At 31.5% G+C, this 24,928-nt stretch overlaps 1 long non-coding RNA gene across 2 annotated transcripts; it reads right to left on the bottom strand.

The window, feature by feature from the left end:
- Nucleotides 1-373: 373 nt before the first annotated feature.
- Nucleotides 374-17,384, bottom strand: LOC142330158 (uncharacterized). Of its 2 annotated transcripts, none has more exons than XR_012757706.1 (4): nucleotides 17,214-17,384; nucleotides 16,770-16,924; nucleotides 4,854-4,960; nucleotides 374-2,114 (listed from the first exon to the last, which is right to left on the bottom strand). It is a non-coding gene; the product is annotated as an uncharacterized LOC142330158 (long non-coding RNA). The 2 variants fall into 2 exon arrangements; XR_012757707.1 differs by having other exon boundaries at nucleotides 16,787-16,924.
- Between the last annotated feature and the right edge of the window lie 7,544 nt (nucleotides 17,385-24,928).

The following is a 24,928-nucleotide window of genomic DNA, read 5'->3' as shown; positions in this document are numbered from 1 at the left end:
CCCAAAATTTACATGAGATTTTATTAGTTTTATTAAAAAATGAATAACTAAAACAGATATAAATTCGATTGGTAAAATCGAATTTAACGATAAAAATCGAGGGTACACTTACAAGTTATAGCGCAATATTACATCACGGATCTTCGATTCGTGAAGGTCATTATACTAGTTTTATTAAAAAAGGAAAAATATGGTATGAAGCGAATGATATAACAATCAACAAAAAAAATTGGCCATGGCATTCAATTTGTTTGTTCTAGAAAGGCAATAAATTTGAATAATTTATTCATTAGATAACAATCAGTAATTCAAAAAAAATAAAAATAATTTAACAAAACGCAGTGATATCAAAAAAATTACAATGAAATTGTACAGACATAATTTATTCCGCTCAAAAAACAAAAATTTCTGTAATATAATAAAACTTTTTAACAAAATGATAATGATATCAAAAAAGGTAAATACATTTACATTTCTATTATCAAAAATTAAAAAAAAAAATACATGTTAAATATATGTTATAGAAAAAAATAGATAGTAAACAATGTTTAAGCGTTCCATATAATAAGCAAAAAATAGTACACGCAAAGATTATGGCACAATGAAAACAGAATCGACTGACGTCTTTTATTAGTCTACTAAGAATAATTGTTAAATATTTTATATCTTGAGCATGACAGTGTGTACTAAAAGAACGACAGTAATTAATATTGCGCAATATATCTTCCCGCCCGAATAAAATTAAAAGTAAAAAGAATAATGTCATATAGAATGGGTGCGCAATAGTATAAATTTTTCCTCTCCGTTTAGCGATGAGTCTTGTTAATATAAGCTTGGTTTCGTTAGGAATCGAATAAGAAATGAAATAAGGAGAATCGTTGAGTAGATGAAGGGAATAGAGGATGCGTACTACAGTGACAGGCTACTAAGTTTACTAAAAATCGTATTGAAAAAGAATCAGATGTTTCCTTAAGGAGTCGAATAAGAGAAGAATCAAAGACATTCAGTAGGTATGCATCAATTGAGTCGAACAGGAGTATGCAAAGATGAACCGCTAAACTTGGCTGAAGAAGGGAAAGAGAGCATGCACATTAGAGTTTGCAGTACAGGTAGTGGAGGGAAGGAAAATAATCATTGAATCCGACGAACGATTCTTTTCTACCAAGCTTTTCTGAGAATCGAATCGAATAAATCGATTCCTAAAAAAGAATCGTTTATCCTACCACTACACCTCAATAATAATGAAAGCGGGAAAGGAAGTAAATATGATCAATATATTAACTGAAAAAAATAAAAAATAAATTTGCGAATTTAAAATTTACTTATGTTTATTTAGGGAAGCAACACGAATTTTTTTATTTGTCTTTTTAACGCCTCTAGTTTTAACTATCTGTTTTAACGCCATTTCAATTGTTTTATATTACTGAATTCGAATCGGATGGTAACGGGATTTAACAACAAATAATATTTTCGTGTTCGCCCTTCTCCATCTAGCCGATGAAAACACACTCTTTATGTCTTTTGTGTCGCAAATTTCAATCTTAATTAGTGAAGTTCCTTTAACAGGTGGTGTGGTTAGATTTACCTGTTCGCCTTTGTAATTTAATTGAAAAGATTGCTCGTGAGAATATTCACCACACACTACCTTCTTTCTATCTAATGATTTAATGATATCCGTCAAAACCTCATTCGGTTCCTTGTTTGCACGTAACATTAATTCCAACAACTCAAATGCAGATGATTTACTAAACTGGCGTAATTCTTTAAGATAATCGGTTATTTCTTCAACACTGATAGCCTCCATTAATTTTTGTTTTATTTTTCTGTCGTTATCGTATGTCATTTTTATTTTACTTTTTTATTATATTGACTAATTCAATTAACGTATCCACTAAATTTATTATTATTTCTGATTGGCAATCATTTTTTATTATTTTTTTACATTCTAATAACCTATCATCCCACTTTTTGATTGAAGTTGGGCCCAAGATCCAAAACGCTTTTATTATCTCCATTAGACTAATTTTGCTTTCTTGATTTGAAGCGGAATTTTCTGCTTCAGTCAATCTAGATGGCCGATCGTTTTCGTTCAAAGCAGCAGAAGGATCCATTTTCTAAAAACAACATTAAGAGCTTATATTATATAATGAGTAATTTTTTTGACAACAAGATTTATAACTATTTAAAATAGATTCTATTTATTCATTAAGTAATGTAAAATTAAAAAAAAAAAAAATTATCTTAAAAGCTCTTAATATCGTAGCTATAGACCCCGAAATTTTTCGTTTTACTTTTTCGCAGTTTTTCAAATAAAAAATAATTGATGAATAAAACAACAGAGAAATACCGTAGTATACCCGTAACTCAATAAAAATAATATTATTTGTGTTATTAGATTAGTGTAAACATAGACATAATGGAACTATCACGACACCTTTATTTCTCTTATATGCAATATAAATGACGAAGAATATGCTGCGAAATATTTGCAGTACAAAAAATAATACATACTACAAGAATTTGTAAAAAAAAAACATCAAATGAAATTGAAATTTCATTTAAAATATTCGCGTTGGATGTGTGAGAAAGATCATACAAAGAAGAATTTGGTTTGAGAAAAACACGTGGCTCGCGGATAGTAAATTGCTACAAAACATTGTGTTGTTTGTATACTGTTGGGCTCATGAATGTACAACTAAGTTTTGTTCGAAAGAATTGCAAATGTCAATTGAAGCGGTAACGGATTGCAAAATGTACCTGAGAGAGGTGATCATTTGAAATGCTGATCATTTATTAAAAAAAACCCAAAATCGTAGATGGTCCAGGAATGACGGTAGAAATAGACAAGTCCTCATTTTCAAAAAGAAAATACAATAGATGCAGAATTCTTCGAAATCGGTGGGTATCTGCATAGAAACACTGTTTCATGTACGCTGTTCCTTTCTTTTTTTTTTCTGTTCAGCGTCCGGTAATTACCGTTCAGATAATACTTCAGAGGATGAATGAGGATATGTACGAGTGTAAATGAAGTGTAGTCTTGTACAGTCTCAGTTTGACCATTCCTGAGATTTGTGATTAATTGAAATCCAACCACCAACGAACACCGGTATCCACGATCTAGTATTCAAATCTGCGTAAAATCTGACTTTACTAGGACTTGATCGTTGGAACTCTCGACTTCCAAATCACCTGATTTGGGATGAGGCGTTCACCACTAGACCAACCCCCGATGAGTTTCATGTACACTGTTCCGGATCGTACCAAAGATACATTAATAGAGAAAATAACAGCATGCATTGAAAAAATGATCAACAATAATATCTGACAAATGGAAAGCGTATGTTGATATTTTTCATTTGGATGGGTATAATTTTCAAAAAAATTACCAGTGCTCATACACAAAATTTGTGGGCTTGTTTCAAAAAACGTAATAAGAGGAAAAATGAAACCGCTCAAGAAATGTTGGATTCATATTTGTGCGAATTCTTATAGCGTAACAAGCACAAAGATGAAGATTTATTTAATATTATAGAACGCATTAGTAAATTCTATCCAGTGAAATTAATTTTTTTTTTTTTTTGACAAACTCGTACATTATTTATACTACTTCGGTTTAGTAACTTAGTGTGTTTATTATGTTAAAACCAAACATGTTATTTTGGTTATATTTATATACATACGATTCGTCAGTATACGGAATAAATGTAATCTAACCAAACTTGAACTACGCTCGCTAACCTTGACTAATTGACAATAATGTTTTGATTATTTATATAATAAATTCAGTAATTATTTTTTATAATCGAGTATTATTTTTTTAATATGTAAAATATGACCGGTGTGTTTTCTGTAATGGTTTTATTCATCATTTATTATAAAACATGCTATATTACGTAATCTTTATATGAAACAATGCGAAAATAATGAGAGGCGTAGAACGATAAAGGACCGATTCTTCGCATATCACGCTGTTTATAAAATAGTAAATATATATGATCTATTGAATCGTTGAAGTAAATCATCAACTTTTTTAATTAAAATATTTTTATTTATATCAGAAGTATAATTTTTTCTATGCAAAATTAAATGCATAAAGCGATGCGGATTTATTATTGCAATTTTTCACCCTAAGCGTTTCAAAATCTTTTTTCATTAATAAAAATTTCATCTCTTAAAAATGCATCGTCTGCGTAATTTACCAAATCAAAAGATGTAAGTGAATACACTTCGATAAACTTTGAAGAAGTAAACAGACAGATCGTACCCAACAACTGTAAGTTCTTTGTTTCAAAACCTTCATTACTTGTTACCGAATCGTCAATTAAAACTGAATTGAAATAGAACGTCATTTAAAAAGACGGAAGGGCTTTGGTTTTCATACACCGCCACCTCTCTCATCCATTCAACAATCATTTTACGCATAAATTGTGAGATATTAGTTTCGACATGTTTGCAATAAATTTGTAGGGCAATGCACAGCTTTTCAAGTTTTAATGAGTTCTGTAAATTAATGTCAGTCAACAAATTAACATCAATTACAGTCGCCAATGAATGTTATTATGTAACATAATTAAGTGATATATCCATTCTATCAAAAACAAAACAAAAAAATGCGTTTAGTTCTCTTTTAAATATGTGTTATGTACTGCTTCTAACAAACACATATACGATCATTTTTTTCTATTATAATTTTATTTAATATGTTAAACATAATTTGAAGAAAACTTCAGTAACATTTATTAAATCCTAAATTACGAACTGAATTTTAATGCATTTAGTTCTCTTTGTAAATATTACGAATTGTGTGTGTATATATATATATATATATATTAAAAATAATCATAAATTCTTACCCTATATATATATATTTTTCCTAATATTGTTTATTTATTAAATAATAATAAAAATTTTGTTACTTTAATGTTAATTAATTAACATTAATATTCTTTCGTTTAATGGTCTGAAACAAAAAAACAAAAAAAAAAACAAATTATAATTAATATTATTCATTATAACATCTTAAATAATTTAAAGAAAAATTTACAAACATTCAGAGAATCCAAATTTACGAAAACTTAATTATAATTCCTATACTTCAGTTTTAAATATTGTGAATTGTATACGTATAACAATAATGAAAATCTTACTTTATGGTTTTCCCTATATTGTATTTTTATCACGGTTATTTATCAATAATGAATATTTTATATATATATATAATCAGAAACAAAACCAACAATTCTAATTAAAAATCCTGCGATCGAAAATTAGAACGTTTATTTTTTGATGAAAATGTATAAAAATAATAATTTTTGGTACTTGTGAGACTGAACGTCCTCAACCTTAATCTTTTTCAAATTGAAGTATGTTGAAAAATATGTTATATAATTAATAAATGTACAAGTTTCAAAAGTCGGAAGAGTGAAACTACCTCATTTTTCTTCATCAGAATCTGTAATGGCAGTAGCGTTGTTAACCCCCTACTGAAATCCAATTGTTTGTATAAAAATAAAATCACCTATACGTACAGCTTATTATCATTTTATTTTTAACATCGAGCGTAGGTTATGTTTGATTAGAATATGTTGATTCCGTGTAATGACGTATATATAATCAGGTTCATTGTATCCTGACCATTTGATGGAATTACCCAAAACAACTGATAACAACGCTGCTGCCATTACAGATTCTGAGGAAGAATACTAAGATAATTTTACTCTTCCGACTTTTGAAATTTGTATTTTTATTAATTATATAACATATTTTTCAACATGCTTCCAATTTGAAAAAGATTAAAGTTGAGGACGTTCAGGCACACAATCACCTAAATTTTTTTGCAGGGCTCTCACTCCCTCCTACACCCTGCCGTCTCCTCCCACAAGTGTGACCCGCAGCCTGGTACCAAGGGGGAACAATGTGACAGAACAGCCTTAAGCCTTAATATGCCACATATTTATTAACAGGTTGAGTGCTACACCGTATTTTCATTTATTTGCTAACTCAACTTTTTTGGCTTATAAACAGTACAAAAAAAAAAAAACAATAATAATACTTTAAATATTTCTGATAAATTGTTACTTTAAAATAAATTCAAATATTAAAAAAAAAATATTCAGCAAAAATGACCCAAACATTTTTTTTTTTAATAATTAATCTTGGATTTGTTCCCCGAGAGATAAATATGTCTCTCATACCACTCAATCTGTTAATTTTAACTCATAAAAAGCACATATACATAAACAGTAGAAATAATATGGAAAAAGACCCTCACTGATTCATTGTCATTGATTAAATATTCATTCTTAATAACAAGCGACGTCCAAGTCGACGTTACAAGTAAGCAACACCAAGCAATGTGCATACAGCCAACGAAAAATATTAAAATCGAAGAACATATAGAATATAAAATAACAAAAAACATAAATATCACAGAATGTCGTCAAATGCCTGAAGCTCCTTTTTAAAGCACTGACTAGACAAAGCGAAGAAATCCACAGAGTTAACGATCTCATTTGCGTATTTAACACTCTAGGCAAGAGAATCATTAAAGGAACGCTCCATGTATTAAAACTGCCGAAATTATCTTATCCCTCCACGAGGCACTCTCAGACCAATCAGCTCAAAAAGTCCATTAATCCGACCGTCCAGATGCTTGTAAAGATACAAGACAGAAGCTCTACTACGCTGACTGGATAAAGGTAGTTGAAAGAATCTGCACAGCTGCACATAAAAGGGGCTGGATCAATAAAACCTCTAATAACCGCGGAATTAACGAATTTCTTCTGGATGGCCACAATACTTTACTCCAGCAATGGTCGAACGATCGCATGATACAAACGCAGGATTGTGGTAGGATGTTTGAAATCTTTACCAATCCAGAAAATCAGTCTTAAGTTTCTCCTAATACGAGACAATTCCAGCTACAGGCTCATTAAATAACAGCTTAGCGTCGATATATTAACACCTAGATCTTTGATATTTTTGACTCTGGAAATGACTGTATTATTCACTCTATATTCGTATATAACCGGTATGGTATTTCCAGTATACGTAATGCCATTAGTCTTACTGACGTGAAGCTCCAACTCTGAGTCTTGACCATCTGATCACTTGTCCAATGTCCTCCTGTAGCGCTATTCAACCAGATGCACTCCAAATCTCAGTACATAGCTTCAGATCGGCATACATGAATAATGGTGAGGATATATGCCTGACTATGTCGTTAATAAACAATACAAACAACAATGGGCATAAATTGGAACTCTGAGGAACGCCAGAAGAAACCGGGAACTCTGCAGAAAGCTTTTACTTAACCTTAACTTTAAATAAGACTTTACCCTATATATCATTGGATCAACAAGACTATAAGACCTCAATTTACTCATCAAAATATTGTGAGGAACAGTATCGAATGCCTTACTGTAATCAAAATAGATGGCATCCAACTGATTCCGATGTTCAACCTTAGGCACAATGCAAGTCAATAATATATCAACTAGATTGGTTGTTGTAGACTATTTTTTACAAAGCCATGCTGCTGCGATGAAATTTGGCCCTTAAGTGCATCATTTAGATGATCGTGAACAATCTTCTCGAATAGCTTAGGGATGACTCCCAATACAGAGATCTAGTTGTCATGAAGGTTACCTTTTTTTGAGGACTGAAGATACAAGTGCAATTTTCCAAATTTCGGGAAACTTACCAAAGTTTAAACTTAAATCAGACACAGTGCATATCACTGGTACATACTTCCAATTCCCTTAATCACAATCAGAGAGATTTTGTGTCAAATATTTACTACTATTGGGCTTATAAACAGAATGGGAATATTCCCCAAATAAATTACTTAGCCGTGAAGGATCTGTAATAAACTCTCCGATCACATCAATGGGTCTAGCACTAGAATTATCATTTAAGTGAGACTTAATATATTTAAAAATTCAGAAGTCTTCTAGTGAAGACTATTCTCAACCAACTGTGATCTTCTGTCTCTATCACGGGCTATAAGCATCTTCATGTTTTTCCTATACTTAAAGAATGTAATACAATGCCTCAAGAGACGAGACTTCGTGGAACTTCTTGTTGTGTAAAGCTACAATTAACTCTCTTGAGAACCAAGAGGGGAACTCTTACACTCTGTTGCGATGAAATGGAACAAATCTGTTCATTAAATAATCAAAAGCTCATTCAGATTACCGGCAGCCATCTTCAGATCAACAGCTCGAAGGATGATTCCCCAATTCGTGGCCTCAGCTGTTGGATCAGTTAACCACACATCTCAGTCGACCTGAGACTACACTTCATTCACATTCATACATATCATCCTCTGAAGTAATACCTTACAGTGGTTTCAGAAGCTAAACAGAAAAAGAAAGCATAATGGCTCAATAACGTGCAGTGCAATGTTCAGAACAGGGTCGATCGCGTCAAAGTAATTTTTTAGTATCAATAGTGGTTACCGATCAGTAAATTAAGCCCATCATGTAATTTCACCTCGACCCAGACATATTACTCTACCAGTTCCAGTTCATATCTTCTAAAACTGTGCAAGTCCATGCTGAGTACAATGAGGGATCCTCCCCCACAGTGTCTGTTAGTGGACTCTGGATCTGTCAGCTCTATATACAAGGTACTTATCACTAACGTAATCAGTACTGAGTGAAGAATCAGAGAAGGAAGTCTCAGTCACAGCAACAACTTGATGTTCACAGGCTGCGATGGAGGCCAAAAACTCGTCAGGTTTTGTATGAAGTCCTCGAACATGCTGATAAAAGAAATCGAGGTGCTTCATATATCCCATTAGTAGTTAAAAAACTTACTCTTCTCAGTGAGTACTTCAACAATTTTAGATTGTTGAACTATATCATTCTCCCTATGTGAAACAGCCGCAATATTTCCATCCTTCAGCTTTCTGTAAAACGGAAGAACCATAGTTCCCTCAGGCCAGATAGCCTTTTTAAGTTCATTAAATTCAGCTTCAATTACTGAAACATGAAAAGAACTACACTTATCAGGGAATTTGCTGTTTAACTTCGTACACTGTAGAACTTCGTTTTGAGATTAAAGAGCATTCCCTAGTGAAAAGCTTTAGCTCAGATTATTTATCTTACTTGGTTTAAATATACTGACGAACAAATCCTTTCTTCTTGGTTTCATGACCACAATGTCTGTACCACTAGCACGAGTACCTGTAATTCTCGCCTTCTTTGAAAAGGATTTCACTGGTTTCATAAGGACACGAGAGCTATTAACAACTTTTTCCTTGGGCTCTTGAACCTTCCCAACTTTTTTTCTTTTCCCGTCTTCTTCCCAGAAGCGATCATGGTCCAAATAGACCTCGTCTCCTGCACATCACAAATCACCTCATTTCAATCAGGAAATGCTGAATGCTCCACACAGAAGGTTGGGCCACATTTTTTACAAGTTCTATTGATATTAACTTTAATGTGATTGTGCAGCTCTTCAATAACGTTTCTTAGCAGAGCGTTTTCCCCCTTGAGCAAACACACTTCACGATTCATAATGTCAATTGTATTACCAATGTATCAATTTTGATGCCAAGTTTAAAAATAATATCCATAGCCTTATCAAGCTTAATATTCAAATGTATATCTGCAACCTTGATCTTAATAGAATCAGTTTTCAGTACAGCATTCTCAGCTACAATAAGTACCGAACATACATCATTGCAACTGTTATTATAACACGTAATGAATAAAAAATTAAATAACAAGTACAACATATATTAAACACAGAACATGAAGAATAAAGTTATCACTAAATACTTCATCAAAATTAAAACTTTCAGTGCAAGGCATACGTCATATACATGTATATAAAAACTTCAAGGTAAAATATATCAGCTTTTGCTTTGTCACAGAAGAGTCACCTTCCTTGAGCACTCAGTTGGCCAAACAGCTTAAATTCAACATACTGGTGGTGGGAGCAAGGGGGTTACTTCTCACCCTTATTGCTTCAATCAAAAATAATTAGGCCTCTCAACCTTCCACTTCATCACATCAGAATTTTGATGAACTTCTGGAGGAATGAGAAGACATCTAACTTCCTGAGAGAAATGAATAATAGAGCTCACTAATCTAATTCGGTTCTACAAAGGTCTTGATGCAGTCTTCAACAACGTTTTCTGGTCTATTAGCCGGTCCTAGGATAACGTCTCAGGACCCAGCGCCAAATGCTGGAGGGGGTGCGGGCTACCTAGGACTCATTTCCCAGCCCTAACCTGTCTAATAATGGAGGTTCGGACCTCACCACAAAGGATCTTCTTGGCCCGTCAAGAAGAAAGGATAACTAAGGATAATCTTTATAACTAAGGATGTTATAATAATAATTATTAAAAAAATAAATAAGTTGATCTCCAAGAGACAGAATTAACCAAAATAAACAAATAACATAAGCAAATGAGAACAAAAACCATGTCAAAGCAGCTGTCTAAAGAGTTCATTAGCTTGGTCAGAACTATGCTAAGTCCAAAATTTTCAATTTTGAGCTGTTCCATGTAAATATTCTTTGAGTGCATACCTTTTCAGTGCAGAACTATTCTAAATCCAATATTCAACAAAGAAATTATTTTTCTAAATAAAACAAAAGTATTCTACAAAAAAAAAATACTAATTCCCTTCATACAGAAGTAGCCTAATGTACCACAGGGTAGCTCTCCACCCAGCAAATTTATTTTGTTTATAAATATTGTCAGCGCAGATGTAGCCTAATGTAACTACATGTATTTGCTAACCAGATGGCTTCAGTGAAAAAGTACTAATTCAGTAAAGGTATCTTCGCTCATTGTGTTAGTGAAAAACTTGTTTTCATTTTATTGTTTTAGTAGTTTTGAACAATTAATCCAAAATGAATAGAGGAAGAATAATGGTAGAGATAGCTGAAAAACAATGTCAGTATTCACATTTGTTACAAATAATTTACGTTTTTCACATTATAAGTTTAACTTGTAGGTTATGGTTTTGTAGGTTAACTTTATTTTATAATGTAGTTTTATAATTAATATCTATAATTGTTTTATGCATTTTTATTTCATAAAATGTTTATTAATATTGTTGAATAGTTATTTAATTTTTTCATTAGTTCATTTAACAAGTTTTACACTTTTTAGTTAAGTTTGTACATTATCTACCACACGAAAGTGACTAACTGATCATTGTACATCACATTGTCTACTACTTTTATGATATAACAGCCAACTGGTGGGGTAATATCGAAGAGTTGCGTCTTGCTCATTTAGCATTTTGTCTGACCTGTTCAGAATCCCATCTCTAGCTCTTTCAGTGTTCTGATTGGCCACTACAAACTACTGTCCAAGCATTGAAAGCTTTGTTTGCAACCATCAGCTGTCTACTCAACAGTAATGACATTCTTCTCTTTTGTAAAATATCAACATGGATTTTCTTTATATAAAAGAAAATGCATGAGCTGTCTTTACTTCTCCAGCATCTCTGTAATTGTGTAGTTGGAATAACCATCCATTTTTATACGTGAGATTTAATAGAAGTAAAACACTGATGTAACATCTTTACATAATTGAACATGTCATTACATAAGTGTGTTTGTGTGAGCACTGGCTCACATTGTTGATATTGTAACAAAATAAACACTGAAAAGAATTTTATGAGTATTGATGAAAAGTGTTGGTGGAAATATGAGAATGGAGAGTTCCACTTACACAGTCTTTTCCAATCTTTGCTCAGTTTGTTTCAGATGAAACTGTCAGAAACAACACCGATGATTATGAACAACCACTGTGCTGTGATGATGTACATCTTTCAATATTTCATCTTTGGAGATATCACCAAGCAGGGATGAAACAAATGTGGACATAAATACCAGCAATGAAATTAATAAGTTAGTCACATCAAAATCAAGGAAATGTGTCCGATCAAAAAATTCATGGAAAAGAAACAAAATGAAGTTGAAAAGGAATAAAGGAGATGAATATACAAATTGGCAAGGTAATGTGTTCCCCCCAAAAAAAATTGAAAATGCATGTAATAACTGTAGATATAGATGTCATGATAGATTTTCAGATTATGAGAGGATGAATATATTCAATTCATTCTGGGAGTTAAGTAGCACTGACAGGCAATGAGACTTTATTTTAAATAATATTGAACAACAGCCTATTAAATGTATAAGATTCAGAACACCCTCATATACTGCAGATCTAAATAAAGTGACTGATAATAATGATGATATAGAAGAAGAAACCCCTAAGGGTAAATCTGAAGAGAAATATTTATAACAAAGAACCATTAGTTACTATTAGTTTCATTCTAAAAGGCAGTAAAGAAAGAATGTGTTAAACATTTTTTCTTAGTACGCTTTCAGTTACAAAACAGATGATCAACACTGCTTTTCTTAAAAACAAAAAGCCAGTAAATGCCGTACAAACTGACAATCAAGGAAAACTGCAGTGTAACAACAGATTACCAGACAAATAAAGCAAAGCATAAAAAAACATCATTGCATAACTTTTGTTATGCAAACTGAATAAGTTTATTTAAACTGATTACATAACTTTGTTTAATTTACTGTGATTTTAACGGCTTAAAATATCCATTGACTCTTATCTTGAAAATGTTTAAACAATTCATGAATGAAATATGCATGATGTACTATTTAAAGTAAAGTTGTATGTATGTTTAATACAATTTCTGCATGCTCTATCTATATTTAAAAAAATATATATATATAGTCTTAGTTATAATAAAACATTAACAGCACATTTTTAAAAATTATTTTTATTATGTATTTTTGTTTTCATTTATAAATTATATATTTTTAGGTAACGATTTTATTTTATGTTTTACAAATTACGTTTAAAAAAATAAAAATAAGCTACATACAGAAATTTTATTCAATTTTTTTTTTCCTTTTTTTGCTAATTAATAGATAAAAATATATTTTTAAACATTTTTTTTAATTTGTTGAAATTTTTTCTTTATATATCGAGAGTAAATCAATAATTTTTATAATCGATTTTAGTACGGATAATTTTGTACGTAAGTACATTCGTGAATTTCTTTAAAAAATTGTTTTTTTTTAGTAAAAATTCTTTTTTTTTTTTTTACCACCTCTTTATAAAAAAATAATTATTTGTTCAGCAAAAATTCTTTCTGATTTAAAATATTTCAGTAAAATATTATGAAAATTTTAATGAAAAAAATATCTTGAATTTTGTTATAAGTTTTTTTTCTTCCGTTTGATATGAACCGCGGGACTCTGAATTTTCATCAATAAGATTAGTTTACGAATAGCGCCGCTAGGTAGCAGTACTTGATGTGATATACTACTAAAATTTATCAGTTTAAACTTATTCCCAAGAATGGAAAGTAACTACTAAAAAAAGGACCCTGCTAAGGAATATTTTGACCCAGATCTAGGTAAAAATGTATATAATGTATACAAGGAACACAGCAAAGAGAATCAACAAGATCCTGAAAAACTGTCAATGTATAGACACATTTTTAACATATGTTTTAATTTAATTTTTTTGTACAAAAAATTGATTTATGTGAAAAATATAAAAATAGTGATGAGTCACAAAAAATGAAATAAAGCAAATTATTGATGACAATTTGGGAAACAAAAAAATTAGCAAGAGAAGCAAAAGACTGCAAAGTATGATTCTTCATGAAGAAGAATAATACTTTGCAGGCGTTCATGACCTCCAGCAAGTTCTGCAACCCCTCATGTTGAACTACTGCAGTAGTATTATAAAAAAAAACTTTCCAGTTACAATTTCACTATTTATGATTTAAATAAAAAAATAAGGCAACTGCTTCATGTGGAATGAAACAAAAGAACAAAGAGGTTCTATTGAAACTGCTAGTTGCACATTTAAGTTTATTGAAGGAAATGTTAAGGAAGGCAAAATAAAAATGTGTTTTTTTTTTCAGCCACCTGCAGGGAAGCAAAATTTGAACAGAAACATTGCAATTATGAACCTGTATTTGGTTGTTAATCATGGCATCAAAATAACACTGTTTTCTGGGCATATACAAAACAAGGGTGGACGGTGTACACAGTAGCATTGAGCATGTGTCAAAAAATATATCCATTTATGTCCCAGATCAATGGCACACAATACCAAGAACAGTGTGTAGAGAATCTCCATACCATGTAACTGAAATGGAACAGTTCTATGACTTTCAAACACTGAGAACTGAGACATCCAACAACATTGATAAGGAACAAAACGGAGATACAGTAGTGGCAGAAAATAAGAGTACTTATATTTTTTAAATATAAATATAATGAAAGCAATTTCAAGGAAATTAATATTGAGTATCAAACAAGAAAATTGGAGGGGTTTCAATCGAAAACTGCAAGTTCTCCATCAAACCCGTTCACCAAAATTAGTATCAATTATTAGTACCAAAATATTTAAGGATCTGAAGGCTCTCTACAAAAACATGATAATACCACCAGCTTACCATCACAACTATCAAAATTTTAAGCACTGCAACAATGTGAAACATCTCTGAAAACCAAGGTGAAGTAAAGCTTCTTACAACAATGCTTAACAATTTTATTTCCTTGTGTATGTTAATTATTATTTTCAAATTTTTTACTTCCTTGTACAAAGTAAAAGAAAGTACTGTGATCACAAAAAATTTCGGTTTTCAGATTTCAACAGAAATATCCATTTTGACCATCCCTGAATCCATTCTGACTAGTTTCGGCGTGATGTATATACCTATGTGTCTTGCACAACTCAAAAACGATTAACTGTATGATGTTGAAATTTTGATTTAGCACTGCTTTAACGTGTAATTGTGCACCTCCCCTTTTGATTGAAATTGACTGAATCAGAAGTGTCCAAAATCCAAAAAATCTGGATTTTGAATTTTTTCTTAACAGCAGTAATAAGTCCTCATTGAGAGCTTTTTAATGATGTATCATAAGTGGTACTTATTTTTATTGGTTACAGATTTATAGCCAAATTAAATTTTAATTATTGAAATATTTGGATCTTACAAGGGAAAGGCACATCCGCTTGAACCAGACTTCATTTTTTTAATTATTTTAATTAACAGTTTTTTTTGTTTTTTTTAAATTTAAATGTATTGATCTACTAATAATTATTAACCTCTGATTGTGAAACAAATTTTACGATACATATTAATTCAATAATAATAAAAAAAGAAAAAATATCAAGTTATTAATGAAATAAAAGTTTATGTACTTTTCATTTAAAAAAAATGCGAATGTGTAATTTAATAAGCGTACAAGGAAATCATGAGCTGTCCACATCAGATTTTTATTGAATATCATTGTAATCCTCAAGTTTTTTTAATGTTGTAATATGAATGTTTTTACATAGTATGTAGTTAGAATGATTGGTAAGAAATGGCAAAACTAACTGTACAACTTTAAAATTCTTCTGATAATTTAGTGCAATGTATTTTTATATTCTTTATATTATATTTTGTGTTCTATATTTTTATAAACCTTTTCAATTTTTTTGTAATTTTAGTTTGTTTTTATGAAGCAAATTTCCATTTTATTTTTGTATAATATGTTAGTAAACGCAAATTAATACAGTAAAAAGTTATGTACTGGTATTGTTAAACTGTTTTTCATCATTTTCGCGTTCTTTTTTACTTCCACCTAATTTAATTTAAAGAATTAAAAATTTCAGGTAAAGTGTTGTATATAATTCTATTATTAATAATTCTGTTTTTTAAAAGAAATCGTTTATAAATAATTAATTCATTTTTAAACAATAGAAGATTGCAGTAATCTAAACACACCAAGTATTATAACAGCATACAGAAATTAATATATAAAATATAGTATTAATACATAAGAAGCAAAAGAGAGTAATAATTCAGTTTTCAAAAGTCTACTGGTGCAGAACTGATCTGTTTTCTTGGGCTAGTACTCCTACTACCGTTTAAGCGCAGAAGTAGCCTAAGTCTACTAAAAGATAAAAAAATAATTGAGAAATCACATGGAAAAGTTTGGTATCAAAAACATGAAAGTGTTGTTGGACATTTAAGAAATAAGTACAAAAATGGGAGATAAAACTTTAATTGAGCTCTACTGAAAAAATGAATTTTTGGACTTAGCATAATTCTGTTCCAACACAAGTTGATAGTACTACAGAATAACGCTAAACAAGTCAATTGATCGATTCACAGAAAGAATCACTAGCTTGCCGCCAAATCTAGCAGAGAGCTTTGTTAACCTAAAAAACTGTTTGTCCGCAAAGTAATAAGTTCGCGCCAAAACTGGAGGTTAACAAGCCTAGATAAACCTACCACTTTCTAACCAATTATTTTCTATACTAATGACTAATTAATAATAATATCTGATAACTAATATTATATCAGTTAATATATTATACTATCTAATAATTAAAGATTTCCATCACCAATAACGTCTTCCAGTTAAGCAGTTGAACTTCAGCAGGACTACTTGCCGCCACACGGTCATTACACGACGACACGAAAAATACTCACCTAAAGTACACTCAAAACCATTCACGCCAATAATAATAATTTTAAAATTGGAGTAGAGTTTGGCCGTATATTATTGGTAACTGGCCACTTTCAAAACGCGGAGTACGCATGGGCTTTCACTAAGGACAAAACTCAGCTACAGAGATGGTACAGTCAGTCATAATTATTGATAAGAGCTTTTCCAGTTGCAGGATATTTTAGGGGCATATTTAAAATATGAAATTAAATTATTAATTAATTTAAAATTTGTTATAAAATTCACAATATAAATACCCAATATACACAATTACATGGTAAATGCATCTCACTTCTTGTGTTGACTGTACAAGCACTGACGTTGATAGCACGAACCAGTTACGGAATGAAATGCGCACCCGTTACTATTGCTAACCACTAACGAACGCCTTAAAGCAAACTCACTCTGTAGCCTGTAAAAGATAAAACATAAAGAAAAATATTGGTTTGGAAGGCAGGAAATCTTTTAAAATTAAAAAAAACGTATGAAACGATATATGATTTGTTGTAACATATGAATGACTTATTTAGTTTAAAACTTAATCTTTTTAAAATTATTTTTAAATGTAATTAAAGACAAAACTGTATCAGGGTTTTAGAAAAATATTTAAACATTATAAAAATAATAATAATTTAGAAGAAAAAAAATTGTATGAATACTAAAATCTAAACAATTTAAAAAATGTAAAATAAGACAATTACTTATCAAAGAATTCAAGTATAATTTTCGCCACTCAAAGTAAAATGTACATGAAAACTGCAGTGAGTACAAAATAAATGATGTTTGTAGAGAGCGACTACGACTAATCTACTATGTATCGAAGATAAACGAAAAAAAAATTTAATTAATTTTTTTTATTTGAGGAGGATATATATCCCCCTCATACGTAAAAACTTAACTGTTAAGTTTTTACGTCAACACAAGCACTAATTTCCGTCGGATTTTTTTTTTAAGTAGTTTGCTTATCTACATCAATAACACTTATATACGGTAACGCATATCAGTCACTTAAGTCGCAATTTTTAAAAATTAATTTTCTTTGTTTATTCAAGATATAATATTCATTTTAAAATATAATAAATTGATATAAAAATACTTTAAAAATGAGAAAAAAAATTTTTTACTTCCGTCTAAGAAGCAGCGAAATCTTAAATTTATTAAGATTTCTTAATAAAGCATTTTCTTTGCTTCAAAGCAAAGAAATTTTATTTCTACGAAATAAAATTTTATGTACTTTTCATTTTAAAAAAATATGTATGTATAATTCAATAGGCGTACAAAGAAGTCATGTGGTATCCACATCACATTTTTTAAAATTAATCTGCACACTGATGGTGTAACATTTCGAATTTCGTCCGTAGCTGCGATATTTCTTGAAGAAAGTGCAAGTAGACCTCAGCATTTAAGCGTTCAGTAATATGAACGGTCCAAATAGCTGATTCTGAAAATGGCCGAATCATATATTGGCGCTAAATCGGTGTTGAAAATTGCTTTCCACCGTTTCAAGAGATTTTGCGTAAGTTATTGACGCCATCTTTACTGAAATTTGCCTTGTCGGTAAAAAAATATACTTGTAGTGTTGTCGATTTGTATTTCTGTCAGTTACAGAACTCCAAGCGAAGCAGACTGTCTCCTAGGTGTAGATGTTGAACTGACTGTTTTTATGATAAGGATAAAACTTGTTTTGTTTGTGTCTTCCAAACTGTCGAAGTGAAACTCCGATCCGCTTAGAAGACGTTGTGTACTGGCTGAAGTGCGATGAACTGCATCGATAATAATTTTATCAATAACATCGCCGTGTTGGGCAAATCGTTCGTAGATTGTATAAATACTAGGTAGTAAATCTGTTTCTCGAAGACTGCGAAAAGTCGCATTAATTTTTTCGGAATCTGGAATCCTGCGATTCGGAAAACCTATCTCATATTCTATTGCAGCAGCTGTAGCTTTACCATTGCATACACCCAAAATCAACTCCATATCAGCGTATTCCCCTGTTGTAAATAAGTACGCCATTACTTCAATGGCAAACCGATCACGTTCAAGCTAACATTTTTAACAGTAAATTTTATTTTTACAAATTTTTCACATCACCAAAAAAAATTTGGTTTTCATTTTTTTTACGTTAAATAAGTTTTTTATTTGAGATCAAAACAGGACTACATCAAGGCGATGGGCTCTCACCGCTACTGTTAAACTGCGCTCTAGAAATGATAATGAAGAAATGGCTCAAAAAATGCCCCCAAAAGTAAAAATAGGCCGAAAAATCAAAACAAACGACATCGACAAATTCTAAATCACAGATATTAGAACTTCAAAACATTGCAAATAAAATTGACTTCAAAATATCATTCCATAAGACAGAAATGCCCCAAAAACCAACACGATTAAAAGAAGTAAACATAAACAAACGGTAATAAAATCAAAATAGTAAAAAATATCAATTAAATACCTCGGAAAAATAACAAACAACCTAAACGTAAAAACTTCTATCCAAATAATAAGAAACAAACTAGCTAAAGCTGAAAAATTAACCTGGTACATTTACAATAAAAAATGCCTATCAATAAACGCAAAAATAGACACTACAACACAGTTATAAAGATGGAAGCCACCTGTGCAGTAGAAACACTCTTCAACCTCACGAACAATCAAAGACAGACTCCAGAAAATCAAAATTAAACAAGAAAGATAAGAACAAAAACACTCGCTTCACACTCACAAGAAAAAACTCACAACACGAACATTTTAAACACTAAAAAGGACACAAAGATTGGAACGTATGAAACAGTACTGGGAGGACCGAAAAACCCAAACAGTCCCATTGAAGAGACTTGGACAAAGTGATTCTATGCGATCATAAAAGATAAATAAGTACTTTTCTGACAAATGTAATAATGTACCGTTTCTAAATAAAATTTGGATTTTCTAACTTTTCTTTGTTTTATTCAGTTTATCTTTATACAATTTTGTTAAGAATTCTTTACAAAGTTTGTTTAAAAGTTTTATGTGTTTATTACCAATTTAACAAAGTTATTTTACGTCAAAGATAAAAAAAACAGGTTTTATTATCCCAATTTACTGGTTGTCATCCCAGATTTCTCAAAAGCTAATCCAAACTATTCTGGGACCAATTTTATTCGATTTTTCAGGTCAAAAACCAAAAGAAATCATTAATTCTATCTCTTAATTAATGTCCTAAAAATTTCAGTACACTTCATTTCACCGGGCTGGCTGAAATTCGAGCAATATCTTTCACTAGCTATAACCCGCAGACGAAGCATTTTAGGATATATGTTTATACGAACTTTTCCATCATTTTCACGAGTAGATTAGATTATGAAAGTCCCGGAAGAACTTCGTGATACATTCTGTATATGGACAGCATATTCTGTATAATAAAGTATTTTTCTGAGAAATGTTGTAATGTACGTTTTTAAATAAAATTTGAATTTTTCTAACTTTTCTCTATTTTATTCAACTTAAAATGCGAGCGATCAGTTCATAATGTGTTCTACTTTTTGTTTGCATACTTTGCATTTCATCCATCCACTGTAAGAAATTCCTTGTTTAAAAATTCCAGATAATTTCTCCCTGTGACATTCTAGTGTGAAAGGACCTGTTAATCGATTGTTGATCATGCCACACTAAACATTCACAAAAATCGTTGCTGGAAGTTTGATTCAACTACAGCATTTGGGTTTCCTGCTATCCACCGATATGAATTCTGTGTGTTGTTTATATCACTACGGGTAAAAGTAACTTTGTTCGAAAATATTATGAACGGAATTAAATGGTAATTATTGTTCACCCATTGACAAAACTGCAGTCATCTGGCATGGTCATCAAGCTGGAGGTGTTAAACTTTCTGAATTTGATAAGGATGCAGTCCGTGAGCATGCAATGTTCTCCATACTGTACTTTGTGGAATGTTGGAGCGTGTAGAAATTCTTAGCATGATCATTGTAGGACTAAGCTGTACTACCTGAAGAATGATTTTCCTTTCATCACCATTTATCGGTTAATGTTAAGATGAAACGTGAGTGCTGGAAAGTGTAACATTCTCACGAAGATTATTAAAATTTCATACAATTTCATAAAATTATCAAATCAACAAGTATTGTTGATTTGGAACAACTCGTCCAAGATTCCTACGTCCGTAATCTTCCGCCGTAACTGGAACACTTCCATCGCAAAAGCAGTACATAAAAATCATATCAGCATATTCAGCATGAGTAAAGAGGCTTTTTTCAAAGCAAAAAATTCAAAACGAAATTTCATTTTTTTTAATGCAGATTCAATTGGAAAAATGTAGGTACAATATAGAGGACAACAAACAAAAACATTACATAATGTTGTTGTTTTTTTTCGGTAACAAATGATGATATCAACTTGATTTTTGGTGGGTATAATTTTCATATAAATATCTAAAACCGAATTTTAGATTTTTCGACATTCGATCTTGAAAAGAGTGAAGAAATGTAAAAAAATTTGAACAATGATTGCAAATTTTCCCTATTTCCGACTATACTAAATGAGATATTCACTTGATTGGGACTTGCAATTACTTCTCAGATACTTACCTAAAAACCACTTTCGGTTTTTTTTTTAATTTCGATTTTTTAAGGAGTGCGAGATATACAGCACGGCGACTCAACAAATACAGCCACTCCACTATTACTGTATGTGCGACTGGCTGCATCTGCCGCCGGTTATTTGAAAAAAAAATATAGAGTGAAAGTAATTAAAAGATTTTTATAAGGATAAGAAACGAAGTATAGTCACCTTCTAGTGGTATTAGTTGGGTAACGCTCAAAATCGGAAAAAATACGTTTTTACCCGTACGAAGTACTGGTAACCAATTATAACTAATATTTTTAAGATGGAGGCCGATTGTTTTATAACCCACATTCTTAAATCACTCAAAATTACGGGTCCTGTACTAACTAAATCTTTGTCTGACGAAATTATAATACACTGATATTTTTTATAAATTGAACAACAGGCTTTAATTTTCATTTATCATTATTATTCTCACACGAATGAGTATAATGAACATAGCGGAGCCTTCTGGCTAGACGGGATGGGCTAGCGAAGCGAGCTATGACTGGCTAAATAACCCTTGACCGCGATGGGAAACGCAAGTAACCATACAGCGCGGGTCAAGCCGGGATGGGGATGTTAGAAAAAGTGATTAATAAGTCTCAAGGAGAACAGATGAAGGTGGCAGGCATTGACTTAAAAGAGGGATTTCTCTCGCGGATCATTTTATGTAGTTTGCTACGAAACAGCTTATTCATTCCAGCACCACATAAAAAAACTGCCAAAATTTTCATTAAATGCTGCGAAGGGGATTAAATGAAAAACTAAAAACAATATTTTTGATTAAAATCAGTGGCGGCTCGCATGTAGGCACTATGGAACTGCAGCACCCCTTATTTGCACTTTATATTATCGATAAAATTTAATATAACGAATCCTTTTTTCTTTACACTTGTACAATGCATAATCCTTAAGCTTAATGTCAGTAGCCATCCCCCAGTTTATGAAAAAAATACAAAGATCTTTGTATCGAACAGTGCGTTTCACAGTTCCAACGGCGTAATTTTGGCTGTTGTGTGGTTGTGCACATAGGAAGCTGCACGCGAGGCTGCGAGGGAGAGAGAGCACTGTCGCTCCCGCAATGCGGACCCTGGTGTGCTAGTGGAAGGTAGTTTTTTTTTTATTTCGCGTATGTTGCGCTTAAAAACCGTGTACCATATTCTTGAATGTGATAAAGTGTAGAATTAGACTAATAGCCTGCTTCTAGCTTTTCTATTTGATTCTTTTTTTTTCAAAACAAGAAGAATGGATTTAATTTTTAAATGAATAGATAGATGAAGCTTGATTTGTAACAATTTAGGTTAAAGTAAGTAAATAATGTTTGATTTTGTTCTTTTAGCATTTTATCAAGTTTCTGAATAAATTTTTGTTTTTATTCATGTTTGTTTTTCCTTTTACACAATTTTAAAAATCTTCTGGAGCAGCACCCCCCCTAATTTTAGCTACGAGCCGCTACTGGATTAAATAATTTTTATTTATACTGTAAATAAATAAGTTTGCTATTAAAAAGAATTGCGGGTGAAGTCGCATTCATATCGCAGGCGAAGCTGTGATGGGGGAGCGCTAGTATATATATATACATATACATATATATATATATATATATATATATATATATATATATATATATATATATATATATGTAAGTTATGATTAGACACAACGAAACGATGATGTGTTTTTAAAAAAAATATTAATTTTATTTAAAGACACAATATGTACAATTTTCTTTGATATGCAAGGAAATAGTAATTATATAATATAAATGTAAGTTATGCGAACATGCTAACTTTACAAATAAGAAAATGTGAATCGAGCGAGTCTACTAATAATACTACTACTAATAATAATTAAGTAATGACTAATAATAAAGTAATGAGACTGATTTTTCTTTGCAAGATGTGGCAACCCTGCACCTTGCGTAGGCACACCATCTTTGACCTTGGTCTATAAGCTACTTCTAGTCCAAGCGGCACATTGATACAACTGCTCAGTTGTGAGTTGTGTTGTAATAAGTGAACACGTGTTTGTGTCTCTCGTCACAGAAATGAAACCGCAAAATATTGCGCAACGGTATGCCATTTCTTTTGCGTTAAATTGGATGAAAACGCGATGACAACTTATGGTAAGCTTCAGAAAGCTTTTGGAGAGGAGGTTATGTCAAGAGCTCAAGTTTATCGGTGGCATAAAATTTTTAGTGAAGGCAGAACGAATGTTGAAGATGAAGACCGCAGTGGACGACCATCAACCTCACGGACAAATGTCAACTTGACCAGGGTGCGTGAAATCGTACGATCTGATCGAAGATTATCCGTGAAAATGATTGCAGAAGAACTAAACAGCAATCGAGAAACGGTTCGTCTAATATTAACTGAAGATCTTGGTATGAGAAAGATTTGTGCAGAAATGGGGTCCCCAAAAATCTCACACAACAGCGAGAAACACGGAAAAATGTGGCAGCCGATCTGTTAGAGCAAACGGAAATCAATCGAGATTTGTTGGTTTTTTCAATACGATCCAGAGACAAAACGCCAAAGTTCGCAATGGTGCTCAAAGGGATCACCCAGACCATAAAAAGCTCGCATGTCAAAGTCAAAAGTGAAATGCATGCTTGTGTGCTTCTTCGATTCCAAGGGAATTGTTCATAAAGGGAGTGGGTGTCTCCTGGACAAACAGTTAACCAATATTTCTACAAAGAAATTTTAGAAAGACTTCGTAAACGAGTTCTTCGTGTCCGTGCCAACATTGCTGATAATTGGATTCTGCATCAGGATAATGCGCCATCCCATACTGCTCTGTCAGTACAGCAATTTTTAACCTCAAAACAAATTTAAGTACTACCCCAGCCACCTTATTCACCAGATATCGCTCCGTGCGACTTTTTTCTATTTCCAAGAGTCAAAATGGCGGTCAAGGGACACCATTTTCAAACAACACAAGATGTCCATGTTTGTAGTTCTGATTATATATTTCGCGAGCAAAGCCGCGATGGGAAATCTAAAAACCAATTAGTTGGTCCTGTACTGACCAAATTGTTTGTTACTCTGAAGAAATTACAATCCATGATAGTTTTTATAAATTGAACAGATTTTAATTTTTATACATCATTATTATTCTCATAAGCATGAGATTAATGAATGCAGAGAAGTGCAGGGGGTAAAACCCTTGGCTAGACGGGAAGGGCGATCGAAACGAAATATTAACGGCTAAACATTTCCTGACCGCGACGGGAAACGCAAGTAACCATATAGCGCGGGCGAAGCTGAGACGGGAATGCTAGAAGAGAAGGAGAGAAGCTTGCTTACTGTAAATTAAGTTAAAAATTATTTTACTGTAAAATATTAAATAAAAAATGTAAATGATGCCTATTTGTCAAAGATAATTATATTCATCAGATGTGAAATTCATCTTTAGTATTTTGTATTTTAGAAGAGTAGATTCTAACTAATAAATTTTAATAATTTTATACATAATCTTATTCCACGTGAAAACAATATATATTTCCTGTTCGTATCATCTAGATTTATTTTCCATTTGGTAAACAATCTCTGCCAAGGACAATGACAGAATAGTATTAATGATCTTTATTATTATTATTATTATGATGCAAATAATAATTTACTCAACATTTCTTTTGTGATATGTACACATAAAACAAATTCATATAAATTATAATATATTGTACATAAAAATAAGTGTCATAAATAAAATTTTTGATCTTTCTAAATAATTACTTATAAAATATTATAATTACAATAACATATAAATGAACTGTAAGGAATGAGTATATTTTCAAAGCAAATTAACATTTCCCATG

The sequence above is a fragment of the Lycorma delicatula genome, chromosome 9, assembly GCF_047948215.1.
Source record: "Lycorma delicatula isolate Av1 chromosome 9, ASM4794821v1, whole genome shotgun sequence".
Classification (NCBI taxonomy): Eukaryota; Metazoa; Arthropoda; class Insecta; order Hemiptera; family Fulgoridae; genus Lycorma; species Lycorma delicatula.
This window is presented reverse-complemented; position numbering and strand designations above follow the sequence as displayed.